Below are 26,566 nucleotides of genomic sequence, written 5' to 3' on the forward strand. Positions count from 1 at the left end.
GAGTATATTAAATATGTCACTCCATTTTCTTCTGGCACAAAGCAATACAGGGAAGGAGTCTAATGGCAATGGAATGTTCTTTCCCTTGTAAGCCAAGGGCTCATTTTTTCCTGCTGGCCCAAAACGTTGTTCCCTTCTTTTTCTTTAAAGTCCAGTAATGGTGTCAGGTAATGGTGTCAAGAGTGTCTTGGTGTTAGTTGTTCTGCACTGATGGTCTCAGAAGCACAGTGAGTTCTTTCGATACATAATTTCAAGTACATATTTTTCAATTTCAAGAAATTTTCCTTGTGGTATTGCTTTTAGTGTGAGGCTTTGATGGTCTTTCTCATAGGCTCCTATTACCCATATTTTGGATCCTCTTTGCCCATTTAATCTTCATGATGAAATGATTTTCTTTCTTATTTCTAACTCTCAAGTCAGTAAGTCCTGAGTTCCGTCACCACATTCTGAGTTTTTCTCATTTATATTTTGCGTACTCTTCTTAATGTTTTTGGAAAAGATGTGACAGCCTTGATCTATTTATTTTGAATATCTTTTTCTAGTTTATAAGATGTTATTCTGCTCTTATTATCATAAATTACTATAGTAACTTAGCATGGAATTTAATCTTGAGTTTTTTGGTTTGCTTATGTTTGTGTGAATTCAACTAACCTGAAGTTTTAGAATTGTTTTCACTTAGCATTAAATATAAATTGTTATACATTGTGTTATTATTCACATTAATTTATAGAGAGAGGTTAGCTTTCTGAGATTTTCTGGCTGTGTTTTCTTGACCTGTTTTTATCTAAATAATCATTGCCTTTACCTCTATGCCCATATAATTCTGTTCCAGCAGTTGCTCCTCACTATCCAGCAGGTAAGCTCTGACTGGCCAATGTCAAGTGTTCCCAAGGACCAGACTGCCCCAGCCCTTCAGACCTTACCAAGGGCTCCAAGCATTTTCCATAATCATAGCAGGGAAAATACTCTAATCTTCTCTTCTCTGGTTGGCCCCCCATGCTTTCCAGTGAATAGCTGTTCTCTTACTCCAAGATCTAGTTGACATCCTGATTCTTCTTTCCAGTTTATCTCCCAAGAAGCTGATAACACCCAGGTCCTGTGGCTATTGGCAATGTGTCCCCACCAACAATATTTCAAGGGTTATGAAAATATCCTGTCATCTAGCTCTGCTGTAAATCTTGTTCATTATTTTTGTTTGGCTATGCAAATGCTCTGTTTTCATGTGGGATTCAGGAAGATCTAAAAACCATGTGGTGACTTCCAAGAATCCTCGACTTGCTTTTTAAAAGAGGAGTGTCTAACCAGATTAACAATTCTTGCATTTGTAGATTGTTATGTTATATTATACCGTATTGTATCATATTATATCTCATGTATATATAAACATTAGCAGGGACACTTTCATGTTTCTGCAAGTGGAGGACATTTTTATGTTTATGTTTTCTGCCAAAAACCTCTCCTCAATCTCTCCCCTATCCAGAAGTCCAAGGCAGTATTTCTCAGCATTAATGTGCACGTGATCCACCTGGGAATCTTGTTAAATTCAGGTTCCAGTCCAGTGGGTCCTGCATGAGGCCAGAGATTCTGCCTCTCCACCAGCTCCCAGGTGCTGTCAGTGGGATGGTCCACAGACTTCATCCTGAGCAGCGAAGGTCGAGGTGTCAGCAAGTGATTACTCACTTTTGAAAGATTGTCAATACAGACCATACCTGATTTTAATGAAGCACCACTCTTAGTACTTTCCCAAAACATGTAGTACCCTTGAAAGAGTTGGTTCTTCTTCTAAATAATAAAAGAAACTGAAATCCAATACAGACTTCTCTGAGAATGGTATTCTACTGCACATTATTACAAACATTCTCTTCTTATTCCTCACTATTATCATTTTAATAAAATAGACACAGAGTGATTTGCACATAGGTTAGAATTGTGATGAAAACCTGAATTTTTGATTCTAAATTCCTGTCTCCTTCATCCTACACTGTGCTTGGGAGTATACAGTTTCTATTTTGGTCTTTATCATTTTTACCCAACCTATACTCTATTTTTATACAACACATATATTCGTTATTAAATTTTGAACAATTTCTGGCCAGGCGTGGTAGCTCATACCTGTAATCATAGCAGTTTGGGAGGCTGAGGCAGGTGGACCATTTGGTCAGGAGTTCAAGACCAGCCTGACCAACATGTTGAAACCCTGTCTCTACTAAAAATATATAAAAAAAAAATTAGCTGGGCATGGTGGCAGGCACCTGTAGTCCCAGCTACTTGGGAAGGTAAGGCAGGAGAATCATTTGAACCCAGGAGGTGGAGGTTGCAATGAGCTGAGATCACACCACTGCACTCCAGCCTGGGTGACAGAGTAAGATTCCATTTCAAAAGAAAAAGAAAAAAATAAAAGTTAACAATTTCTCTTTGCTTTTGTGCAATATGATCATCAGCTTTAAGAGACTGGTTATTTACTTCAGGTTACTCTTGCCCAGAGAAATGCAGCTCTGTTACCGTGGCTTCTATCAAGAAAGTGACAAAAACAATATGTGGCATGAAAACGTCCTTGGTTAAATGGCTATTCTCCAGGTATTACTTCAGCTGAAGTAAAGTTTATCTAAAACGCAACACGCCTGCAGATTTGGCTTCCTTCGGTCTCATCTTAATTCATATGAAATAAATTACATTAATTGGCTCTGAAAAGGATTTAGGCATGATAGAGAAATCATGATGGTTTTTTTAAAATACCAAATTAATGATTAAACAAATTAACAGAGTCTGAGAGTCGTGGAAGTGGCTCGAAGCAGGTAGCAGCCCTCCCTAGAGCTCACTCCCTTGGTGTTGTAGTTTCATTCACAGAAGCAAAGGTCAGCCTTGCACACACCGAAGGGCATAGGTCCCAGTTCCCATGGGGAACATCCAATCCCTGAAGAGTGTTTGTGGAAATGCACATCTTCAGCCCCACGCTCCAGGTCTGATTGTGTGGGACTGGTGGGGCCATGGAAACCACATCTTCCACAAGCACTGCAGTGATTCTGATGCTCAGCCCTGGAAGGAAGTCGTTAGCAGGCTCGGCTTGGATGGAGCTCCACAAGACCTCGGGCTCCTGGAAGCAAGTATGGCAGGTTGCAGGGCCATATCACAGAGTGGTGTGACCAGGGTGCTGCTTTTCTTGTCTCTGACTGTGCCTTTCAGCTTTGTGCAGCAGATATCTCTTCTCTTGCCCTGACTGTAAACTCTGGCATGCTCTCTCATGTATAAATCATCCCAGTCCTGCAGCCATTAGTGTTTTCCAGCACAGATGTGGGACGGATGATGCAGTTCAGAAATGCAAACTTCAAGATAACTCATGTATGAGTTTGCCAGGGTTGCTACATCAAAGCACCGAGACTGCTCAGCTTAAGCAACAGACATTTTTTTTCTCAGTTTTAGAATCTGGAAGTCCATGATCAAAGTGTCAACAGGGTGATTCATTCATTCTGAGCTCTGTGAGGGTCTGTTCTAGCCTCTCTCCTCAGCTTGCAAAGCCCTCCCTTCCTTGTGTCCTTGTGTCTTCAGGTTTCCCTTTATGTCTATCTGTCTCTGTGTTCAAATTTCTTCTTTCTCTTTTTTTTTTTTTTTTTTTTTTTTTGACACAGAGTTTCGCTCTTGTTACCCAGGCTGGAGTGCAACGGCACCATCTCGGTTCACTGCAACCTCCGCCTCCTGGGTTCAGGCAATTCTCCTGCTTCAGCCTCCTGAGTAGCTGGGATTACAGGCATGTGCCACCGTGCCCAGCTAATTTTTTGTATTTTTAGTAGAGATGGGGTTTCACCATGTTGACCAGGATGGTCTCGATCTCTTGACCTTGTGATCCCTCCGCCTCGGCCTCCCAAAGTGCTGGGATTACAAGTTTGAGCCACCACGCCCGGCCCAAATTTCATCCTTCTATAGGACAGTCATGTTGGATTAGAACCAACCCTAATGACTTCATCTTAACTTGATTATCTGCAAAGACCTTACTTCCAAATAAGGCCACATTCTTGGGCACCGGGGGCTAGACTTTGACACTTTTGGAGACACCCAATTCAAACCATAACAATTCATTTGATTGAAACATCTTTGTAATTTTTTTTTTTTTTTGGAGTCTTATTCTGTCACCCAGGCTGGAGTGCAGTGGCACAGTCTTGGCTCACAGCAACCTCTGCCTCCCAGGCTCAAGTGATTCTCCTGCCTTAGCCTCCAGAGTAGCTGGGATTAAAGGCACATGCCACCACGCCCAACTAATTTTTGTATTTTTAGTAGAGATGAGGTTTTACCATGTTGTCCAGGCTGGTCTTGAACTCCTGACCTCAAGTGATCTGCCTGCCTCAGCCTCCCGAAGTGCTGGGATTATAGGCATGAGCCACCGCGCCCACCCAGATCTTTGTACTCTCAAGAGTAAGTTACAACCTTTAGGAAATGTGGGCTAGAAACCATTTATGGATGTTTGGCTGAATCGACTGTAGTTACAGGATTTGCATGATTGCATTATCACCTGCACTGCCTTGGTTCCTGCTCGGAAGACCTCCCATTAACATGCTTATTATGATGGTCCCCCTTGGTTCGACAGGTGCTGAGTTTAGGAGCACCTGTTACGGAACAAGAAAATAGTTCCCGCCCTCCCTGACACAGTATCCTGCAAACACTCTAAGAAACATCAGTATTAAGAAAGCTAATTAACATAGGATATGTAGATCGGCATAAAGTCAACATTTGGCAGGTGAATCCAGTAAGCACCTTTGACACAAAGACAAACTCCCAATCTTCTCAGTGTCTCTCTGGATGAAATTCAGGGCCTGGGCTTAGATCTTTGTAGATGTGGCTTCAAGGAGCTGTCCCTTCCCCAGCCCCTCCTCCTGGGCCTCCCTGTCCCCACTCCAGGATCTCTAGTTCCTCAGGGACCCCGTCTGATCCCTGCTCTCTCATTGGCTGCCAGCTGGCCTTTCTAGGGTATCTGTAGTTGTGCTGGCCTTCCTGCCCTGCTCCTGGGAAGCCTGAAGACGACCTGAAGGATATTCACAGCCCCTGGGCCAGGGTTGGGGGAGAAGCAGAGGACTCCCACCATACCTAGTTTGAGAGCAGCTGCAGAAGGACCTGGCGGGAACTCGTCTCAGAGATTTCAAAGTGTGCAGGGATTTCAGAGTGCACGGTCATCAACCGAATAAGGTTTATTTTACAGCTGAACTCACCCGCTTCCCACCCAGCCTCCTCAACCCGCTGCACTTCTTCCTAAATGAACAGTGCCCACTTTGATAACACCTCCGAGCCAGAAACAAGGGCACCCTGCTGGCCTCCCTCCTCTCTTCACGCCACACAGCCAGTCAGTCATCTCGCCTGATGCGCTGGCCCTTCTGACCATCCCCACCTCTGTCCCTGGCCCCTCCCACTGCCCTTATTCACCCTTTATCGACTTCCCATGATGAATTGCGACAGCCTCCTACCTGCACATCCTCCCTGAATACACCTCCTTTCTTCTTCCAGCAGGATTCCATCCTTAGATGGGACTGTAGGTCCCCAGAAGGGGCTCCTGAACTTCCTAGGTGTCAGATCTTGGGCAAGAGATTCCAACCTTCTAAATCCCAGTGGCTTCCCCTGTAAAACAAAGAGAAGAATAACAGTGACTGCATCACAGGGATATTGGGAGGATTAAATGAGATAATCTGTGTACACCCCTTCCCCTAATGAGGGCTCGCTCAGGTGAAGGCAGCCATGATAACATTCTTCCCGATGTGCTCCCAAAGGAACATCTCCACATATCCCTTGCAGTACTTATCATTCATCCAATAATTATGTTGTGTCTTTTCATCAGTTCATGGAAGAGAAGCCTTCTGAAGGTAGGGAATCTCTCTTATTCATGTCGCATGCCCAGAAATTAGGATAGCACCTGGAATATACTAGGTCTTCAATAAATATTTTAAGGAGAGATGTATGGAAGAATGGATTCAGAGAAGGGCGGCTGGCTAAATGGTGACTAAATCCAACACCATTCCAGTGTTGTGACCATGTTATATTCCAGCACGCGCCATTAAGACTTTTTGTCACATCTCTTTAGTGGTAAATGCTCAAATTTATTTTGTCCTAAAATCAACCACCTATAAATCTTAGAAACCTGAAGGGGAAGGTTTTGATTTAATTAGCTATTTTTCCCTTTTCAGTTTATGTTTCTGTTCTAAAGGGGAAGGTTCTGAAATAGTAGACATAATAGTAAATATTGACCTCGTGGAAACATTTTCACTCTTAATTACAGCAGTTGCTATCTTTCTTTCTGCAATAATAGTGTTCTTTTTAAGAAAGAAGTTCTAAAAATTATTTATATAAAGGAACATAACTCATTTAAAAAACCAGTATTCTGTATTGTGCAGACTGCTCTGAGCTCTGTCTTTTAATAATAAGGTTTGACCAGGCTCTGTGGTTCATGTCTGTAATCCCAGCACTTTGGGAGGCCGAGGTGGGTGGATCACGAGGTCAGGAGTCCAAGATCAGCTTCGCCAAGATGGTGAAACCCTGTCTCTACTAAAGATACAAAGATTATACAGATGCGGTGGCAGGCACCTGTAATCCCAGCTACTTGGGTGGCTGAGGTAGAAGAATTGCTTGAACCCAGTGGGTAGAGGTTGCAATAAGCCAAGATCACACCACTGCACTCCAGCCTGGGTGACGGAGTGAGACTCCATCTCAAAAACTAATAATAATAACAATAAGGTTTAATGCAGATGTGCAAAATACAGCAAACGCAGCTTCACATGATGGCCAAAACCATCTGAATTACCAGCGAACTAATCCAAACAAGGCAAGGAAAGCTTTATCTTTAAGATGTAAATGGTGTAGAAATATTCCATTTTACAGAAATACACTTTCAGCCTCTGCAATGATAAATCTTATGTGATCCTATCGGTTCTCCTTCTCTGGAGAACCCTAATACAGTATCTTTTGTCAAATTCTAAATGAGTTTCCTTTCAAATGCATAAATGATTAAACCTTATTTGGGGCTATTCCTATGTGATGTGTAAGAACGGGGAAGCCCCGCGTCAGCATGGCGGGCCGGGACACTGCTTGACATCACCCGAATCTTATCTAACCCACTTCTGTTGAGTGTCAACTCCCTGTAGACACGGCACTGGCTTCTAGGTTGCCGGTGAGCAAATCCATCAAATTCATCTAAATGACCACCAGGCATGAACCAGGATCACATTCTTAAAGGATTACTGAGGACTGCAGAGTACAGCAGTAGTGGGCCTACATGCACCCTTGGGTGAGGGGAGGACCTTGGCTCTATCAGCCACCACTTCCAGCTCTGCTCCTAGCAAGTGTTGTCCATTTGTCTGTCCCTCTGGGAAATGCCTTTCAATCACGTGGTTCTACTGGGAGCTGCCATATTCCTACAGAACCTGACTCCCTGGCTACAGTGGTGCTCTAGGGGCAAAATGCCCATCTGGCTAATCACATGGCTCCAATCTCTGGTCACAGATAACTGATACAAGTCTAAGAACCTACACACCACGATTTAAGCCATCTTTTACCTGGACTTTCTACTAGGAATCAAGGGCAGTCAGTCAGTTCTTCCCAAGGGAAAATGATGGGCTGATGTGAGCAGCCAGGTCTCCCGCCCTGTGGGGCTAAGAGCAGCCCCCTCCAAGGGGCACTGACTGGGAAGAAGGACAAAGCCCAAGTTCCACCATAGCCAACACCAGCTGGGCTTTCCTCCCTGTGGGGCTAAGAGCAGCTCCCTCCAAGGGGCACTGAGTGGGAAGAAGGACAAAGCCTAAGTTCCACCATAGCCAATGCCAGCTGGGCTTTCCTCCCTGTGGGGCTAAGAGCAGCCCCCTCCAAGGGGCACTGACTGGGAAGAAGGACAAAGCCCAAGTTCCACCATAGCCAACACCAGCTGGGCTTTCCTCCCTGTGGGGCTAAGAGCAGCCCCCTCCAAGGGGCACTGACTGGGAAGAAGGACAAAGCCCAAGTTCCACCATAGCCAACACCAGCTGGGCTTTCCTCCCTGTGGGGGTCATGGGAGACAACTGCCCCTTTGCTGGAGCTAATTGGGTTTTCAGAGGCAGAAGCCGAAGAGTCACTTTGATTAGATCTAAACTATAGGAGCCATTCCATCTTCTGGGCCTCAGTGTGAACTGGGAATGGCCATTCCCGGTTGAAATCTTAACACGGTGGAGAGTGAGGTGAACGAGTGTGAACTGTGCACACACCACTTTCCCCATGGATCCTGTGAAGAGCAGATAAGACTTTATAACCCAGAGAAATGGGAAATGTGCCAGATGTTTACCTATTTTTCTAATCATAATTATGAACGTTGAGTTTACTTGGGACCCTGTTGTACGAGAATGAGGGGATGTGACTGGATGGATCACAAAACTCATGGGTGCACACATAAAACCAATGTAAGCAGACAACCCCTTGAGATGGTGTCCGTGTGTCCTGGGACTACTTTGACGAAGGACTGGAAACCGGGTGACCTAAAACAACAGAAATCGGTTCTCTCACAGTTCTTGAAATGGGAAGTCCAAGGTCAAGGTGTGGTATGGCTACGCTCCATCTGAAGGTCCCAGGAAGAATCCTTGCCGGGAGGATCTTGGGCAAGAAACGGCACCTGGTAACTCCAGGTGTTCCCTGATTTATGGGGGCGTCACTCCAACCCCTGCCTGTCTTCACACAGCCTTCTACCCTGTCTGTCTGTGTCTTCGCGGGTATTTGTGTGTTCTCTGTGTATCCGTGTATCTTCTCTTCCTATAAAGACACCTGTCACATTGGAGCAGGCCCACTCCAATCCGGGATGACCTCCTCTTAACCAATTACATTTGTACCAACTCCCCAAACAAGGTCACAGTCTGAGGAACTGGGGTCTGGACTTGGACATATCTTTTGGTGGGCACAATAAACCCACTATGATGGGGCACTCATTTTCCAAAGTTCTTAGTGACCAAGTCCAGTAGTGATAAAGTCTGGGCAGCAGCAAATGTCACCCTGGCCAGGCACTGGAGAACGTCACTCCCTGCTTCAAGCCATGCCCTGGAACATCAGGGGAAAGGATGAGATTGGGGTCCTGGAAGTCCTCACATGGGGCTTACAGAAGAACCCCAGCAGCCTCCAAGGGAGGTTGACATCCACCTTTGCCTCTGGGGCTCCAGGTGCAGGTCTCTCTGAAGCAAGACAACACACTCAGATCTACAAAAAATTAGTGGAGTCCTCTTGTTCCTCTTAGGTTTACGCAAAGCCAATTCAAATGTCCGGTTGACTCGTTCCTCTCTGAATAAAGTGAGCCTTGGACCCACATTTGAGTGTTAGTCACAGGGGCGGTGTCTGCCAGACACGATTCTACCCCTCCCTTTTCTTCCTAAAATAACCCCAACCCCAACACAGGATACAGAGGGGGCCTGTGAGCCCGTCCCAGCCATCACAGTGACAATCACGGTTGACCATGACCCCCACCGACCCATCACACCTTTCCCAGAACCAATGCGTGTGTGCATGTGTGCTGGGAGCAATAGCTGCTGTCTCCTGCAATTTCAAGTTGGGAGGCTGTAGCACCGGGACTCTATTCACCCTCTTCCTCCCCTGAGAAGATGGTCTGTGCTGATCTCACTGAGGCCCTGGTCCCTGCACCTGGTGCTGAGCTCTGCTGGCTCTCCATAGCTCCCGTGGGGTTCTGTTTCTACTCCTGAGGCCTTCAACCTATCTGTACCTTGGTTCTGATACAACCTCCAAGTGTCATTCCTGTTGAGACTTGCCCGTATTGCTGGCCCTAGAAGTGGACGCCATCTGCCAAGGACAGTCTCCACTCCAGCCAATCCCACTGCCCTCCATCACCTGCCCCACAAATACTGTAGGTGTAATACATTTTAAACTAACTTAACATTAATTAAGTCTGCGTGCCGTGCTCATGCCTGGAATCCCAGCACTTCTCAAGGCCGCAGCGGGAGGATCGCTTGAGCCCGGGAGTTTAAAACCAGCCTGGGAAATATAGTGAGACCTCACCTCTACCAAAAAGCAAAAAAAATTAGGTGGGTGTGCTGACGCGTGCCTGTAGTATCAGCTACTCGGGAAACTGAGGCTAGAAGATTGCTTGAACCTAGGAGGTCAAGGCTGCAGTGAGCTGAGATCACACCACTGCACTCCAACCTGACAGAATGAGAGGTTGTCTCTGAAAATAAATTAACAATAATGTTGCTTATCTTTCTAGAATTTAGTTCATTAATAGGTAGGCTTTTTTTTTTTAAGTTAAGAGAAGCTCAAATGTGGCTTCTTCTGTTCTCCTGCTTTGAAAGCCTCCCAGAACTCTTGTTCTTAACAGTTGTCCTCAAATCAGGGAGCCATTTCCCATAGATCCTCTGCTGGATATAAATATTTTAGGCCTCACAGAGGATGCTCCATGTAGCTGTTTGAAAGCCTCTTTCAAGAGGATCAGATGCTCTTTCTTATGTTTTAGCTTTTGCTCTCTTTTCTTCCCACTAACCTCTGCCCCTCAGCTCATGCCAAGAAGAGCCTGGGAGGGAGAACGAAGCCACAGAAGGAAAATGTACAGGAGTGGGGAGGGTGGGCCCATACCCCTTTGCAGCGGGTACTTACTGGTTGAGGGAATTCAGCACTGATAAAAAGAGATCTGTGCTGGGAGGCTCCTGGCCCCAGCTGCTGGCTGGGCTGCCTCTCTCTCCACCTTCCCACAGCCTCCCTGACGCCCTGACCAGCTGCAGATGCTCAGCACAGCCAGGCTTTGTGGAACCAGAAGATTAGTGAGTCAAAGGACCAGAGAATTAGACCAAGTATGTTAATTGGATATGAGTGGAGGCCTCAGTGGAGAGCTGCCCAGTGCCCTCTCTCCCTGCACCCTCCATCCCATCCTCACCGGGAGCCCAGAGCTCCCTGCTGTGAGTGCTGCCTTAGCCCAGCTCCTACAGTGTGTGATCCTGCACCAGACCCTGTGTTTGCCTCCACTGTCTCCTGCTAACCCCACCTAGCAAACCCACCCATCTCCATTCTGAATATAAGCTAAGTTTTTGGCTTGCCTACTTTACCCAGCTAGTGCGTGATGGAGCTGGGATCAAGATCAAGTCTGCCGGCCCCGCAGCCTGCACTCTGCTTTCTCCTGGGACAGGTCACCATCTTCACTACCTTACCTGCTGGTGGTCATCGTCCTCTTAGCCTGGAGAGTTGCGCTTGGAGATGGGTGTAACTGAAAGCCTCTAGAACTCTGTTCTTACAGCCGTCCTGGAAGAGCTGTGGCCGGCCCCACAGTGGAGATGACTGAGCAGCAGAGGGCTGGCGGTGGATGTTGCCGCACAGGAGACATTTGAGAACACCCAGAGACAATCTGGGTTGTCCCAACCTGGGAATGAGGGATTGTTTCTGGAATCTAGTGGCTACAGGTCAGGGACGTTGGTAAAAATCCTATAATGCACAGGACACCCCTTAAACAAAGAATTGTTCAGCTGCAATGTCCATCTTGTGGAGGTTGAAAAACTCCTGCCCTACAAAATCTTGCCAGAACAAAGGACCCAGCAGTATCCAAAATTAGCCAAAAACATGGCTAAAAGAGAGCAGGGACAGTTCTCACTATTTATTCATTCTTTTGACCTGTATTTACTGAGTGATAGGGGCCAGACACCCTTATTACTCCTGGGGGTTTAATCATGAACCAGACAAGCCCATGCCCACCCGGGGCCGATGTTCTAAAAGGGGTTTGAGTTGAAGGCAGAAATAGAATGAATAAAAAGACGCTGATAAGGACCATTCAGAGCATTGCCATGGGGTAGTGTAAGAGGGGGATGAGATGTCTGATTTCGACCTAGTGGTCAAAGTGGCCCCCTGCAGAGGTGACATTTAAGCAGAGATCTGAACAGTAGGAAGTAGCCAGTCACAGACCAAACAGGAGACAGGGCTTCCTAGGAAGAAGAGACGGCTACTGCAAAAACTTCAAGATGGGGAGGAGCTTCATGTGTCTAAGGAACAGACAAAAGGCCGAAGTGAAAAAGGAGGAAGGTACGGAGGTGGATGCAGCAAGACAAGTTGGGCTTCCACACACCAGCCAGGGGTGAGGGGCTCAATCTCAACCCAGTGCAAGGGAACCAACTAGCGGATTTGAGATAGGACTCTGGCTTGCGCTTTCAAAGAACGCTCCCTGCTATAGGGAGAATGAATCATAGATGGCTTTAGGGATTGAATTGTGTCTTCCCAAAAAAAGAGAGCTTGAAGTTCTAGCCCCACAGTACTTAAGGATGTGGCCCTGTTTGGAAATAGGGTGTTTACAGAGATGACCAAGTCATAATACTTGTATATATAATAATGAATATATTGTTATTATAATCCAAGGATTGCCAGCAAACCCCAAGGCCAGGATCAGGGCCTGGAACAGATTCTCCCTCACAGCCTCAGAAGTAATCCGCCCTGCTGATACCCTGACCTTGAACTTCCAGCCTCCAGCACTGAGACAACGACTGTCTGTGTTTTAGTCCACCCAGGTTATGGTACTTCGTTTCAGCAGTCTGACAAACTAGCAATGAGTCAGAACCAGAGCGGCCGCGTCTATTTAGGTGGTTACCACAGTGAACCCAGTGGGAAAATGGTGGCTTGGACAATATGGGCACAGTGGGGGACAGAGATGAGCAGACCTATGACATGTTTCAGAAACAGGACTCGCTTAGAGAGGGGTGGGGGCAGGACAGGAACTAGGTAAATACAGGAACTCCTGTATTTGGCTTCAGCAAAAAAGAACTGGAAGAGAAACTGGTCCAGGTAAGGGATAAAAGAAGCACTGGAAATGAAGCAGCTGGTTGGGGCCAGTTCCATTTCAGTGCATCCTTGACTCCTCCTCTGGTCCCGCCCCCCACACAGCCATCAGCAGGCAGCTGGATTTAGTCGATGAACTGGAGATCCCAGGATTGGACGGGAGGGATGAACTGAGGAGTTCCTTGTGATTTATTCTAATGGCTCCTCCTTCCCACTTGGATGTTTTCACCACAAACCAGGGCACAGGCAGGGTGACAGGGTAAAACTGTTGCCACCAAGCAGGCCAACCCGAAGACTGGCATGCACACCCCTGAGCTCTTCCTGAAAGTAGCAGGTGACTTCCTTCCCCTCTCTCCTCTTGTATATGAGCACACTGTCCTCTAGAACCAGGGTCCCCAACCCCTGGGCCATGGACCAGTACTGGTCCATGGCCTGTTAGGAACCGGGCCTCATAGCAGGAGGTGAGCAGCAGGCTAGAGACCATTCCCACCTGAGCTCCACCTCCTGTCAGATCAGCAGCTGTATTATATTCTCATAGGAGCTTGAATCCTACTGTGAATTGCACATCGGAGGGATCTAGGTTGTGCCTTCCATATGAGAATCTAATGCCCGCCACATTTGTCCTTATCCTTCTCATGACTCTGCTCCCCACCAGCCCCTTCTCAATATTCCTTCTCTCCAGTTCATTACTGGACAGCAGAGCGCAGTGCTGGGCTTTTCTAGAGTAGCAGCCTTTTTGGCATCAAGGACTGTGGAAGACAATTTTTTCCATGAACTGTTGGCTGGGGGAGGTGGGTGGGTTGAGTGGCGCTGAGACTGTGTCACGCCCACTCTAAACTTAAATGGACTTCTCCCCAGAAAACGTACCATCCTCCAGGGCCTTGGGAGACAAGGGAGCACAGTGGCTTGCAGTTCCCGGAAATTTGCAAACATGCCTGGAATTATGGAAATGCACCTGGCCTGTCTTGGAGAAGCAGCTTCCCCGACCTTGTTGTCACGTCTGTCAATGACGGCGGCCAGGTCCCTACGGCACCATCATTTCCACTGCACTGAAGCTCCCACGATCTGCCAGATTGCTTGCCCCCTCACGTGACCTTCTGGACACGAGAGGCAAGCTCCCTCATCACGGGGACTAGTTTCGTATAGTGACCTTTCAGAGAAGAAGTGGCTCAGCCTTGTCTCTGTAATACGACACTTCCTGAACTCTCCAGGGAAATAGCTAGGTTTTATTCCTGCTTCAAATGCAAGCAGCCAAGGAGCAGAAATAGAAGCAGGAAAGAAAATGAACATTTTCTGATCATCCACTGTGCACAAAGCACTGTGCTCAGTGAAGCTATGTGCGTTCCCTCATTGAAGTGGCACACTAACCCTTCCATAGGGGCATTAATTGAGCTTTTGAGAACTGAGATTCAGAAAGGTTGAATAACTTGCTCAGGTAACCTAAAGATAAGTGATAGGGAGGGGGACCCAGCTCTGAGGTCACCTTAAATGTCTAGGGCCACGGGACTACTGCCTGGATGGTTCTAAAGACAAGTGACATTGGCCTCACCTGCCAGCAGAGCCCTGTTTTGAAAACTGTGGCTGGTGAACAACTGTGGCCTCTTCTTTGGCACTCAATTCGACAGTCACATAAGGCTGGGCACGGTGGCTTCTGCCTGTAATCCCAGCACTTTGGGAAGCTGAGGTGGGCAGATCACCTGAGTTCGGGAGTTCAAGAGCAGCCTGACCAACATGGACAAACCCTGTCTCTACTAAAAATACAGAATTAGCTGAGCATGGTGGCACACAGCTACTCAGGAGGCTGAGGCAGGAGAATTCCTTGAACCAGAGAGGTAGAGGTTGTGGTGAGCCTAGATCGTGCCATTGCACTCCAGCCTGGGCAACAAGAGTGAAATTCTGTCTCAAAAAAAAAAAATAATAATCACACAATAGTCACAGATGTGCCACTACATGGCACATGCCCACTCTCTGCCAGGGTGATGATAGTGTTAGGATTTGCGTTGGGGCTGCCATGTCCCTGTGACATCATGCCCACCTGCTGCTCTGCTGGGAGTGCGCTGCCACGCCTCTCATCCTGCTTTGGCAATATCTAGATTGCAGGCTGTACAAAGACTTACATAACCTAACTAGCCTTGCTGTTTGTCTCTGGCTGGGGAGGTTCTGTTTTCCGTAGAGTAGAGGGTGGTCAGCAACAGAGATTGTTGTTTAAACTGGCCAACTTTATAACGTAATCTGAAGACGAATAGAGGAGAAAGAATTGTACTGTCACAGACAAGGTAGAGAAAACTGTCTCGCATATGTGACTGAAATGTAGGCCACTGATCAGTGTCCTCCAGGTACAGTTTAGAAGTGTTCATAAGCCAATGCAGTTTCCCAGTTTGCAGTTTTCTCAGTGAATCTCATTGTGAGCTAAGTCTTTTTTATGTAACAAACACGTATTTCCAGATGCTGTTCTAAGTAATTTACAAATATTAGCTCAGTAGGCTTCATAATAAAGCTAGAAGGTAGGTACTGTAAGGGACAATAAGGAAACAGGGACAGAGAATCATCCAAGTTCAGCAGGCTCCACTCTGCTGCCTCTAAAATGAAAGAAGGCTGGGTGCGGCGGCTCACGCCTATAATCCCAGCACTTTGGGAGGCCTACGCGGGTGGATAACTTGAGGTCAGGAGTTTGAGACCAGCCTGGCCAACATGGTGAACCCCCATCTCTACCAAAAATATAAAAAATTAGCCAGGTGTGGTGGTGCACACCTGTAGTCAGTCCCAGCTACTTGGGAGGCTGAGGCAAAAAAATCGCTTGAACTCGGGAGGTGGAGGTTGCAGTAAACCAAGATAGTACCACTGCTCTCCAGGCTGGGCAACAGAGTGAGACTCCATCTCAAAGCTAAAATAAAATGAAAGGAGGAGGAGGAGGAGGGAGAAGGGGAAAGAAAGAGAGGAAGAGGAGGAGGAGGAGGGAGAAGGGGAAAGAAAGAGAGGAAGAGGAGGAGGAGGAGGGAGAAGGGGAAAGAGAGAGGAAGAGGAGGAGGAGGAGGGAGAAGGGGAAAGAGAGAGGAAGAGGAGGAGGAGGAGGGGGAAAAGGAGCAGAAGCCTCTACTTAAGTAAATTGCAGGGAATCATTCTGCAAAGTTCTTCGTTATTTTCCCCTTATAATAAACCTTATTCATTTTTCTTCTCTCTCCTTCCACCCTTTCTCTGCACCACTTCACTCCTTAGGCAGGAAAACTCTGCCTTCGGGGCTAACAGGCACCATGTCCTCTGCTTCGGCTCTGAAAAAGTACGCTGTAGCCTATTCATGAACGTGTCTCCCTTTTTGGATTAAATAGACTGGCTTGAGCTCTGGCAAACAGTATCTTTCCTAAGATGTTCAAGTGACAAGATCATATCTGATAAATGAAAACAATTAGATGCAACGAAAGGCTGCAATCCATTACTGCATTAGAAAACAGACTTCTAGACTCCCACACAATTATAGTGGGAGACTTCAACATCAATATTAGATAGATCAACGAGACAGAAAATGAATAAGGATATCCAGGACTTGAACTCAGATCCGGAACAAGTAAACTTAATAAACATTTATAGAGCTCTCCACTTTAAATACACAAAATATACATTCTTATCAGTACCACATCACACCTACTCATAGGTTTAAATGAAATATTGATCGGCCATTATTAAGCACAATTATTGGCATAAAAGAGGTTTTCAATACCCATTTTTAGAGTAAAGCAACATTCCCGTTCTCTCTCCCTCTTTCTTCCTCTCCTTTACAAAAAAAAAAAAGAAAAAAAAAATAGGAGACAGACTTCTTTTTTTGAGACCTCTGACCAGTATCAAGAGTAGATGCAATGCATTCCTTTAGAAGACAGATAAGGTGCCAGAAAAATTCCACCTTGACGCTGGGCGTAGTGGCTCATGCCTATAATTCTAGCACTTTGGGAGGCCAAGTGAGTGGATCACTTGAGGTCAGGAGTTCGAAACCAGCCTGGGCAACATGGTGAAATCCTGTTCTTGAACTCCCGACCTCAGGTGATCCGCCCGCCTTGGCCGGTGAAACCCTGTTATACTAAAAATACAAAAAATTAGCTGGGCATGGTGGTGAATACCTATACTCCCAGCTACTTGGAAGGCTGAGGAAGGAGTATCTCTTGAACCTGGGAGGCAAAGGTTGCAGTGAGCCGAGATCACACCACTACACTCCAGCCTGAACGACAGTGAGACTCTGTCTTAAAAACAATAAAGAAAAATAAGAAAAAAATAAGAAAATTCTGCCTTGAATCTAATTAATGAATTAACATGTGCTGGAATGAAAGAAGAAAGGATACTCTATATTAAGAATTTTTCTCTGAAGTTGTTAGCAGCCATTTGTCACACTGCCTCATATCTGAAATTTTGGATTATGCATTTTACCATTGTTTGATACTTTTATTTCCTCCCCTCTGTAAGCATTCTCCCTCCCCTGCTTACCCAGCTTTAATCCCTCAATTTAGCAAATAAGTCACACTTTTATCAAAGCCCTTACTCCCTGTATCCCTGTCCTGCTATACACAAAGAAAATGTCCACACCCTGGCCTAGACCTACAGCCTTCCAACCTAGTCCCTGTATTCCAGTTCCTAAAAGTCCTTAATTGCAGATTTGAGCCACAGTAAATTCGTGGTCTTCAGCCTCTGCTACACCTGGGTGCTTTTTTCAATTCTTTTACTTATTCTTGCCTAGCTACAGTGTTGGTAGAATACTGTCCCCCCAAAGATGTCCACATCCTAATCCTTGAAATCTGTGAGCATAGTCTCTTATATGGCAAAAGATATTTTGCAGCTGTGACAAAATTAAAGACCTGGAGATTGGAAGATTATCCTGAGTTATCCCATAGACTGGTGTAATTGCAAGGGTTCTTCTAAGAGGGAAGCAGGGGAAGGAGAGGCAATGATGGAAGCGGGGGTCAGAGACAGAGACACTGGGAGACGCTACGCTACTGGTTTAGAAGATGAAGGCTGGAGCCATGAGCCAACAAATGTAAGTGGCCTCTGGAAGCGGGAAGAGGTTAGAAAACAGATTTTCTGACACCTTACCTTTCTTCTAAAGGAATGTTCTCAGAAGGAACACAGCCCTGCTGACACCTTGATTTTAGCCAAGGAAGACCCATTTTGGATTTTACCGTGGTAGTTTATTATGGCAGGACTGGGAAACTCAAGACAGAATTGACAGCAAGGCTGGGATAGATGCTGAGAGACCTAGGAATGTGAAGAGGCTGCTTCCCTGTGTGAAACCAGATCAAATGTCTGCACCTGCTACCTGTCACCCCAGGGAAACTGAAGCCACAGTATGCCCAGACGGAAAAGATCGGAGCCCTGTTGAACATATCAGCAAAGAAAAAGGGACAAAGGGTAGCAAGAGTGTCTCATGCGTGCAAAAGACCATCACAGGTGAACTAGGTTGGACCAGCACTCTTCTCGCTCCCCAGGAAAACAAGCAGCCCAGGAAAGCACAGCAATTATGCCGACAATCAACCTCAACACTGATCGAAGATTGGCACGCATACCTCTGAGCTCTTCCTGAAAGTAGCGAGTGCTTCTTTTCCTTCTCTCCTCTTGTGTCTGTGCACACTGCCCTCTAGAACCAGGGTCCCTAACCCCTAGGCCACGAACCAGTACTGGCCCGTGACCTGTTAGGAACCGGGCTTCACAGCAGGAGGTGAGCAGCAGGCTAGAGACCATTCCCACCTGAGCTCCACCTCCTGTCGGATCAGCAGCTGTATTAGATTCTCATAGGAGCTTGAATCCTATTATGAATTGCACATAGGAGGGATCTAGGTTGTGCCTTCCATATGAGAATCTAATGCCTGAAGCCCCACTCAATCCACCCCACCTCACCCTCAACACTGACCACCTGTTTCCTCAGGAAATTCCCCGATTCCTGATCCTTTACAGCTACTCTCTCCACGTTCTCCTCTCCCTCCCCCAACCCCCACTGCATTTCCCCTACACTCTGCTCGTGGCCCACGTGGCACCACTACCCCTGAGGCTCCTGAGCCATCTCACAGCTGTCACGGTTTTGATCCTTACAGTGTTGGCCTCTGATAAGAGCTTATTGGCAACAGGAGGGAGGCTCAGAGTGGCCTGCCTTCTACTTTCCCCCCAGTAAGAAGAGCTTCTCGGCATCGGCTGCACTCCAACGCTCTGCTTCTGCAAGGCTGGGCCAACGAAAGAAATTTCCTCCAGTGCACCTTTTCTGAGTAAATTTCCTGAGAATGTTCTGCAGCAGACATAAGTGAGAAAACCAAGGAAGCAAAGACAGATGCTACCTACCACGTAGCGAAAGGAGGTCCATGGTGACAAAGAGAAACAGGTCCAGCTTGGAGCCAAAGTTAATGGGCTAAAAGAAGCCTCGGCTACAGCTGGAAGCAGACGTGTCTTCATAGAGCAAACAGTGGTACCGTCTGTGTCAAAGCGATGACACCAAAGGAGGAGCTGAAGACGCCTGTCCTAAGGGCTGTGTGGGGCAGGGCCCTGGGGGAGGAGGAGGAGGAGCTGAAGACACCCCCGTCCTAAGGGCTGTGTGGGGCAGGGCCCTGGGGGAGGAGGAGGAGGAGCTGAAGACGCCCGTCCTAAGGGCTGTGTGGGGCAGGGCGCTGGGGGGGGAGGAGGAGGAGCTGAAGACACCCCGGTCCTAAGGTGCTGTGCGGGGCAGGGCCCTGGGGGAGGAGGAGGAGGAGCTGAAGACACCCCCGTCCTAAGGTGCTGTGCGGGGCAGGGCCCTGGGGGAGGAGGAGGAGGAGCTGAAGACACCCCCGTCCTAAGGTGCTGTGCGGGGCAGGGCCCTGGGGGAGGAGGAGGAGGAGCTGAAGACACCCCCGTCCTAAGGTGCTGTGCGGGGCAGGGCCCTGGGGGAGGAGGAGGAGGAGCTGAAGACACCCCCGTCCTAAGGTGCTGTGCGGGGCAGGGCCCTGGGGGAGGAGGAGGAGCTGAAGCAGGAAGCTCAATGAGGAGGAGGACCAAGGAAGGGAAGTGTGACACCATTAGGGTGGTGTCTTGGTCAGTTCAAGCTGCTATAACTAAATTCCATAGACTGGGCAGCTTCCAAACAACAGAAATGTATTTCTTACAGTTCTGGAGGCTAGGATTCCAAGATCAAGGCGCTGGCAGATTCAGTGTCTGCCCAGGGCCCATTCCAGCTTCTCACTGTGTCCTGACGTGGTGGAAGGGGAAAGGGGTCTCCACTGGGCCTCTTTTATGTTATTTATTTAGTAAGTTAGTTTTGAGACAGAATCTCACTCTGTTGCCCAGGCTGGAGTACAGTGGCTGAGTCTTGGCTTGCTGTAACCTCTCCCTCCCAGGTTAGAACGATTCTCCTGCCTCAGCCTCCCAAGTAGCTGGGATTACAGGTGCACACCAGCATGCCCAGCTAATTTTTTGTATTTTAACAGAATTTCAACATGTTGCCCAGGCTGGTTGCAAACTCCTGAGCTCAGACAATCTGCCCACCTCAGCTTCCCAAAGTGCTGGGATTACAGGCATGAGTCACTGCACCCGGCGTGGACCCCTTTAAGGGCACTAATTCCATTCACGAGGCCTCCACCCTTATGACCTAATCACTTCCCAAGGGCCCCACCTGCTGATGCCCACACACTGTGGTTAGGTTTCAACATATCCACGCAGGGTGGGAAGTGGGACATTCAGTCCAGCAATGAAGGCAGATGAAGATGTCTGGGGAGATTTTAGACTGGAAGGCCACAGACCGTGGCTGGGGTTTGTAAACTCCCAAGCACTTGTTTCCTGGAATGGATGAAGCCCATTCAAAGATGAAGTCTAACCGGTCGCGGTGGCTCACGCCTGTAATCCCAGCACTTTGGGAGGCCGAGGCGGGGGGATCACGAGGTCAAGAGATCGAGACCATCCTGGTCAACATGGTGAAACCCCGTCTCTACTAAAAATACAAAAAATTAGCTGGGCATGGTGGCACGTGCCTGTAGTCCCAGCTACTCGGGAGGCTGAGACAGGAGAATTGCCTGAACCGAGGAGGCAGAGGTTGCGGTGAGCCGAGATCGCGCCATTGCACACCAGCCCGGGTAACAAGAGCAAAACTCCATCTCAAAAAAAAATGAAATCTACCTTGCAATGCTCCTTGGCCAGGCAGGCTCTAGATTGACCATCCCATGGTGCACTGTGGCTTCTGCCTCTGAGCCCCTGCAACCCTCTGTCAGCTCTGTGCACAAAGCCAGGGGTCCTTTACCAAAGCAATGGATGCCAACCAGTGAGGCATCACCCATGCAGGTGCCGGGTTTTCAATAAGATCCTCAACATGCCCTCCACACACCCAAAGAACACACTTTCCTAGGTCTTACTGAAGTTCTCTGATAATCCAGTGAAGCTTCTAGCACGAGAAATGGAGCCAGGCTTCCATGAGGCTCCCCTTCTCCTGCTGGCCCAGCCTGAAGAGCGGGTCTGTACGTGGACTCACTGCATTCATTGCAAAGTAGTGCAGAGCTCAAAACTGTATGGGCCTGCGTTTCATTAGCTCTGTAACCTTTGGCACGTTACTTAAGATGGAGTTCCTTAAGCCCTCTGCAGCTCAGCTTCCTCATTTGCAAATGGGGTTACTGATACAGTTACGAGGGTTAAATAAGTTCATATGTATATAAAACATGGCAGGACCAGTCATGGTAAGTACCATACAAATGTTAGCTGTTGGTATGACGACTGCTATTATTGTGGCTGCTTTAAATAGCCAAAGAGTCGCCAGACCTCTCGTCTGTCCTCGATAACGTCAACCCTTAATTTTTAGGAAAGTGTCACAGACACTGAGACTGACATTCCTGCGTCTCTACGGGGACCAAATGCTCTTTTTGCCGTTCTGTGATGTCTGAACATTACTGTTAGCACTGAGACTCTGACATTCCTGCGTCTCTCTGGGGGCTAAATGCTCTTTTTGCCGTTCTATGATGATGTCTGAACACTCCCGTCTGCACGCTGCAGGAAGCCCCTTTTACCCCTCTCCTCACCCCGTCTCGACTCCTGTACGATTATTTTTAAAATGTGAACTGCAAAACTACACGCAACAATATGGATGAGTTTCTCAGACATGATAAATGGGAGAAGACAGACAGATGACTGCAAACGTCATGAATCCATTTATAGAAAGCTCAGAAACAGGCAAAACTAATTTGTGCTGTTAGTAGCTAGGATGGTGATTATACTTGGCAGGGATAGGGGAGTGACTAGATTCGATCCTGAGGAAGGCTTTCTGGTGGCTGGAAATGTTTTATATTTCTTGATCTCAGCCTTGAGAACATGAAGTTATTCAATCAGTAAGAAACTCATTGAACAGTACCTTCATTATAGGAGTTCTCTTCTGCAGGTACATTATATTGCAACAATTTTTTAGAATGAAAATGACATTTGCATTAGTTTTCAACATTGAAGCATTAGTCCACATCACCTGGAAATCTGGGTTGGAAGATCTGGCAATTTCAAACCCACAACCACACCAGGCAACAATGGGTGAGGGCTGAGTAGCCTGGATGCCCATCCCCACCCCACCCCACCCCCACCATCCATTCCACTCACCGCCCACACCATCCACTCCACCGACTGCCCATCCCTACTGCTTCCCCGATGCTGAGACTGGGGCTGGTGTCTGCCATCTGCCCTCACGCACATTTTATGGTGCTCTTACTCCCCACCACAATCCTGCAGGCATCTGAGTTTTCAATCCCATGAAAGCTCCATTCCAGTGAATTCTGACCAGCCAATCAGTCCTGGGGCTTGGCCAGCACTTTGTAAGAGAAGTGCCAGAACCCTTTCTTTGCTCACAGCTGACCCTCTACACCCTTTTTTTCTGCCTTAATTCACTTCTACGTCCCTCCCCTGCCTGCCCCAGTCCTCACTCCCCCAGGCTCCTGTCCTTTTGTGTCTTCTGAACCCCATGTTTGATGTCACACCCAGGGTCTGATGGGGCTCCCCTTCAGACTACAAGGATAGTCACCCCCTGGACTCTGCCCCCAGCTGCTCTGTGCAGGACCCCAGCAGTCTACTCTGATGCCCCAGACCCCTTCCCCGGGACGAGTCATGGACCAGCAATCAGACCACGCTCAGGATTCCCGAGGCAGACATGACCTAGCTCCATCTATTAGTTTTCAGGTGCATGTCTCACAGGCTTTTAAAAATCTCATAGTACATTTGTCCTGCTCCTGAGGTGGCCTCAGGGCCAAGCTGAAGTCAGATGGGAGAAGGATTCCATGACTCCCAAGTCTCCAGCTTTTGTCTTTTTAAGTGACCCGATTCAAGCTGTCAGCCCTGTCACGTTCTCTCCTGCTCACAGACATTTTTGTCTAAACTAATTATTTCATGATATCGCTCTTCTGTGGGCAAGTCAGCTTTCCAATTGATCCTTGTTGCTTATAAAGTGCCTCATTAGCTATCACCGAAGCTCAGCTATCCATTCCAACAGCCGTGGAGGCGGCCGTTCTGTGTGTGAGTGACGTGGGAACGTGCAGGGCTCTGCTGGGGTCACCCCCGTCAGGGATGCCCAGAAAGGCAGGTGCAGCATGCAGGCGGGTGAGCAGTGCGGACATCTGTGCTTTGTAGTTCCCCCAGCCTGTTGTCATTTCAGCCTCTTAAGTGATCCTCAGTCAGTGGCCAGATTACTGGATTCTGTGGGTGACATGCTGTGAAGCACAGCATCCCTGTTCAAAGCTCATGAGAGAGAGCCGGCATTGCTCAGGTGCCCAGGCTTGAAGAGCGTCCACCAACAGACAGCCGACACTGTGTTCTCCAGAGTTCAGGATGCTGAGGGTGATCTGAGGGGTCCCGGGGAAGTCCTCCATGTCATCGTCCCGCAGCACAGAACATCAGAGCCAGCCATGAAAGAGTGTGGCAGGCTGTGGGTTCCTGGGTGTGGAGACGGGGTACAGGCTCTGGGGTGTGGGTGCCATTGCCACCAGGCCAAGGAGAAAGAAGTGAGAGGAGGAGGCTGGAAGGTGAGAAGAGAGAGGAAAAAGGATGAAAAAGAAAATCCAGCATGTCCTTTTTCATATTTGTAAAATAATGCATCCTTGAGTGGCTCGTCCACATGTTGATTTGATTCATAATTCTCCTGTGGGTTCCTCAGCCCACTGCAGCCATTCCTTAATCCAGCCAGGGTCTGCGTTTCACTTAACTCGAGGCACAGCTTCATATTCTATTCTGCCCTGGCCTTAATGTGACTGAGAATAAGCCTACTGAGGTGTGAAGAAGATTAAATGAAGATACAGGACATAAAGTTGGACTGTAATAAGAAGGAAAGATCCACCAGAGACTCAAAATGCTAATCACTCATCCGACGGATCTGCAGAGGGAGGCGTGCAGCCTTCCTGCTTCCTTTGAAGATTGTCTCCCTTCTGATCCTTCTGTTTATTCAGATAATATCCCATAACAAAGAAGAGAGTAAAGAATACTAAGAACATAATCCTAGGGTGGGGTAATCCTATAGGAGCTGGGCTAGAGAGGAGTCCAAGTTTCCAACAAGGTCAGACACTGCATGAGAGGCACCCCATCTCTCTCCCCAGCCGGCCTGGCCCCACGTGGGGGGATGTGATTCTGAGAGGCCAAGCTCCAGCCTTGCAGAATCTCTTCATGCCAACGGCTCATCCTTTTCTCCAAGACTGCCCTAAGAAGGGAGTGTGTGTATGATTTTCAGATGTCTGCTCTCGGCTGATAAGAAGTAGCCTTATTCTGATGGTTGGTCTTGCTGTCAAGAGCATAGAGGGTCTGGTTGACACCATAACCGGAATCCCCAAGACTTCACCAGCCTGGTGGCAGAAATGCTAACAAATCAACCCTTGGTGCCATGGTGACAAGGGCCTCCCCTCTCATGCCAGCCCTCTGGCCCAGGATCTGAAACCCTCCTCCAACTTCTTTCATTCATTTCTGGAGCCCCTGGGAATTCTCACCCATGGCCAGGATGATGCTTTCATTCTAGGGTTTCGGCAGGCATCCGGCCTCTTTCTCTGTCCTCACTGCTGGTCTCCTGTGTGAGAATGCTGACCCTGGCCAGCGTCCAGCCTCCCGGGCACTCTCAAGATTTCTGCATGATGCATTCCCCTTGGGGTCACACTGCCAGGACTCGAGGATTCCTGAAAGGAGTGGGGAGGTGTCAGGGTCCTTGTGGCCTCAAGCATACTCTGCCACACGTCTTTGGGAAACAGCCCCTGCAGCCTAAGACCCCTTGGTCAAAGCTGTTACCTATATTTACTCTGTGCATGCTGAGATTTTTCTGGAGGGATGCATTGGAAAAGAGCCACAGTGATTGTCGGGGAAAAAATAGGACACCAAGGGCGAGTGGGAGGGTCTTCTGTTCCCAGGGTGGATTTCCTGTGAGGACTTAAGCTTAGGCCCTTCACAGCACAGCCCCTTTTGAGGCCGTGGGTTGGGTGATTGGTGACCCAGCCACGTGCTCATACAAATACCTGTTTTGTCAGATTTGCCAAAGACACTTGTTGTGTTCTTTTTCTTAAAGAGGATACCTCAAATCGTATACACTTCTGGATCTGCGCTGCTTTTCACAAATACCCTTCTGGATGGCTTAATCCTTTACCATGTGCAGATAATACAGTTTTACTTTGTTTTCATTGCTCTGTTTCAACCCAGAATGAGCAGGAAAGGACAGAAGAAAGGGAAGAGAATTCACATGTGGTTCAGCTGCTAGATTATGAAGAAGAAATACCAGGGTTCACCAGGCACAGTGACTCCCACCTGTCATCCCAGCACTGTGCGAAGCCGAGGCGGGCAGATCACCTGAGGACAGGAGTTCGGGACCAGCCTGGCCAACATGGTGAAATGCCGTCTCTACTAAAATACAAAATTTAGCCAGGCGTGGTGGCGGGTGCCTGTAATTCCAGCTACTCAGGAGGCTGAGGCAGGAGAATTGCTTGAACCCAGGAAGCGGAGGTTGCAGTGAGTTGAGATCATGCCACTGCACTCCAGCCTAGGCCATAAAGCAAGACTCAGGCTCAAAAATGAATGAATGAATGAACAAATTAATGAATGAAAAAGCAATACCAGAGATTATAAAGAGGGCATGCGTTTTCCAGATCAGAAACTAAAATGAGATGGCCTACCCAAATCTCTCTTCAGTAGCGTCTGGCATAGAAAGAAAACAGGGGCTGCTTTTCTGTGTGGCACTACATCAAGTTACACAAGAAAACGGAAATTAAACACTGACAGTCCAGGGAGTCTTTCCTGACGTCCTGTAGCTCGTGTCCCCTGTCTCGCGGGGAGCGCTGGCCCACAAATATGGAACCACAGGGTGCTGATATGCAAAGCAAGCCGCCTGGAAAATGGCTCAGATGCTCCCACCGGCTGAGCACAGCCCACAGACACCACAGTACAGGCCCCAGGGTGCGGGACAATCGAAAGCCCAGCTGACGTCTGGGGGCAGTAAAAGGAACGTAATTAGCCCCATCAATTTTCCTTTTACCGAGCCTTTCGAAAGCGGTTTTCCGAAAAAGAGCAGTCGAGCTTTTCCATAAAAATGCTTCTTTGCAATTTTCATGCAAGTCAGGGCAGGCAGGCCAGCCCTTAGGGATGTCCACTTTTTCTCAGGCAGTGAAAACAATGTCAGACTTGTGTTCTAGTCCCAGCTGCACTGCTGACCCACTAAATGGGTGGCTTTGGGCTTCCCACTTAACCCTTCGTCTTAGTTTCCTCCTCACTAAAAGGGTAGAGTAACTTTTTTGTTTTTGAGAAGTTCAGATAAAATAATGTCACTGAGAAAACTGCTTAAAGCAGAGTGCTATAAAAACACAGTTATTTAATATTACACTCTTTTTGTTTTGATGAGCTA

The 26,566-nt window shown here is 47.8% G+C and overlaps 1 long non-coding RNA gene across 4 annotated transcripts in view; it reads right to left on the reverse strand.

Annotated features, from left to right (window-relative positions):
• LOC118154702 (uncharacterized) overlaps nucleotides 1-19,706 on the reverse strand; it is a 190,187-nt gene extending 170,481 nt beyond the window's left edge. For all 4 annotated transcript variants that reach the window (XR_013519417.1, XR_013519416.1, XR_008482320.2 and 1 more), the window contains exons 1-2: nucleotides 19,054-19,706; nucleotides 5,451-5,601 (exon numbers count right to left, since the gene is read on the reverse strand). This is a non-coding gene — a long non-coding RNA (uncharacterized LOC118154702). The remainder of the gene's footprint in view (nucleotides 1-5,450; nucleotides 5,602-19,053) is intronic.
• Between the last annotated feature and the right edge of the window lie 6,860 nt (nucleotides 19,707-26,566).

This window comes from Callithrix jacchus, chromosome 6, assembly GCF_049354715.1.
Source record: "Callithrix jacchus isolate 240 chromosome 6, calJac240_pri, whole genome shotgun sequence".
Classification (NCBI taxonomy): domain Eukaryota; kingdom Metazoa; phylum Chordata; class Mammalia; order Primates; family Cebidae; genus Callithrix; species Callithrix jacchus.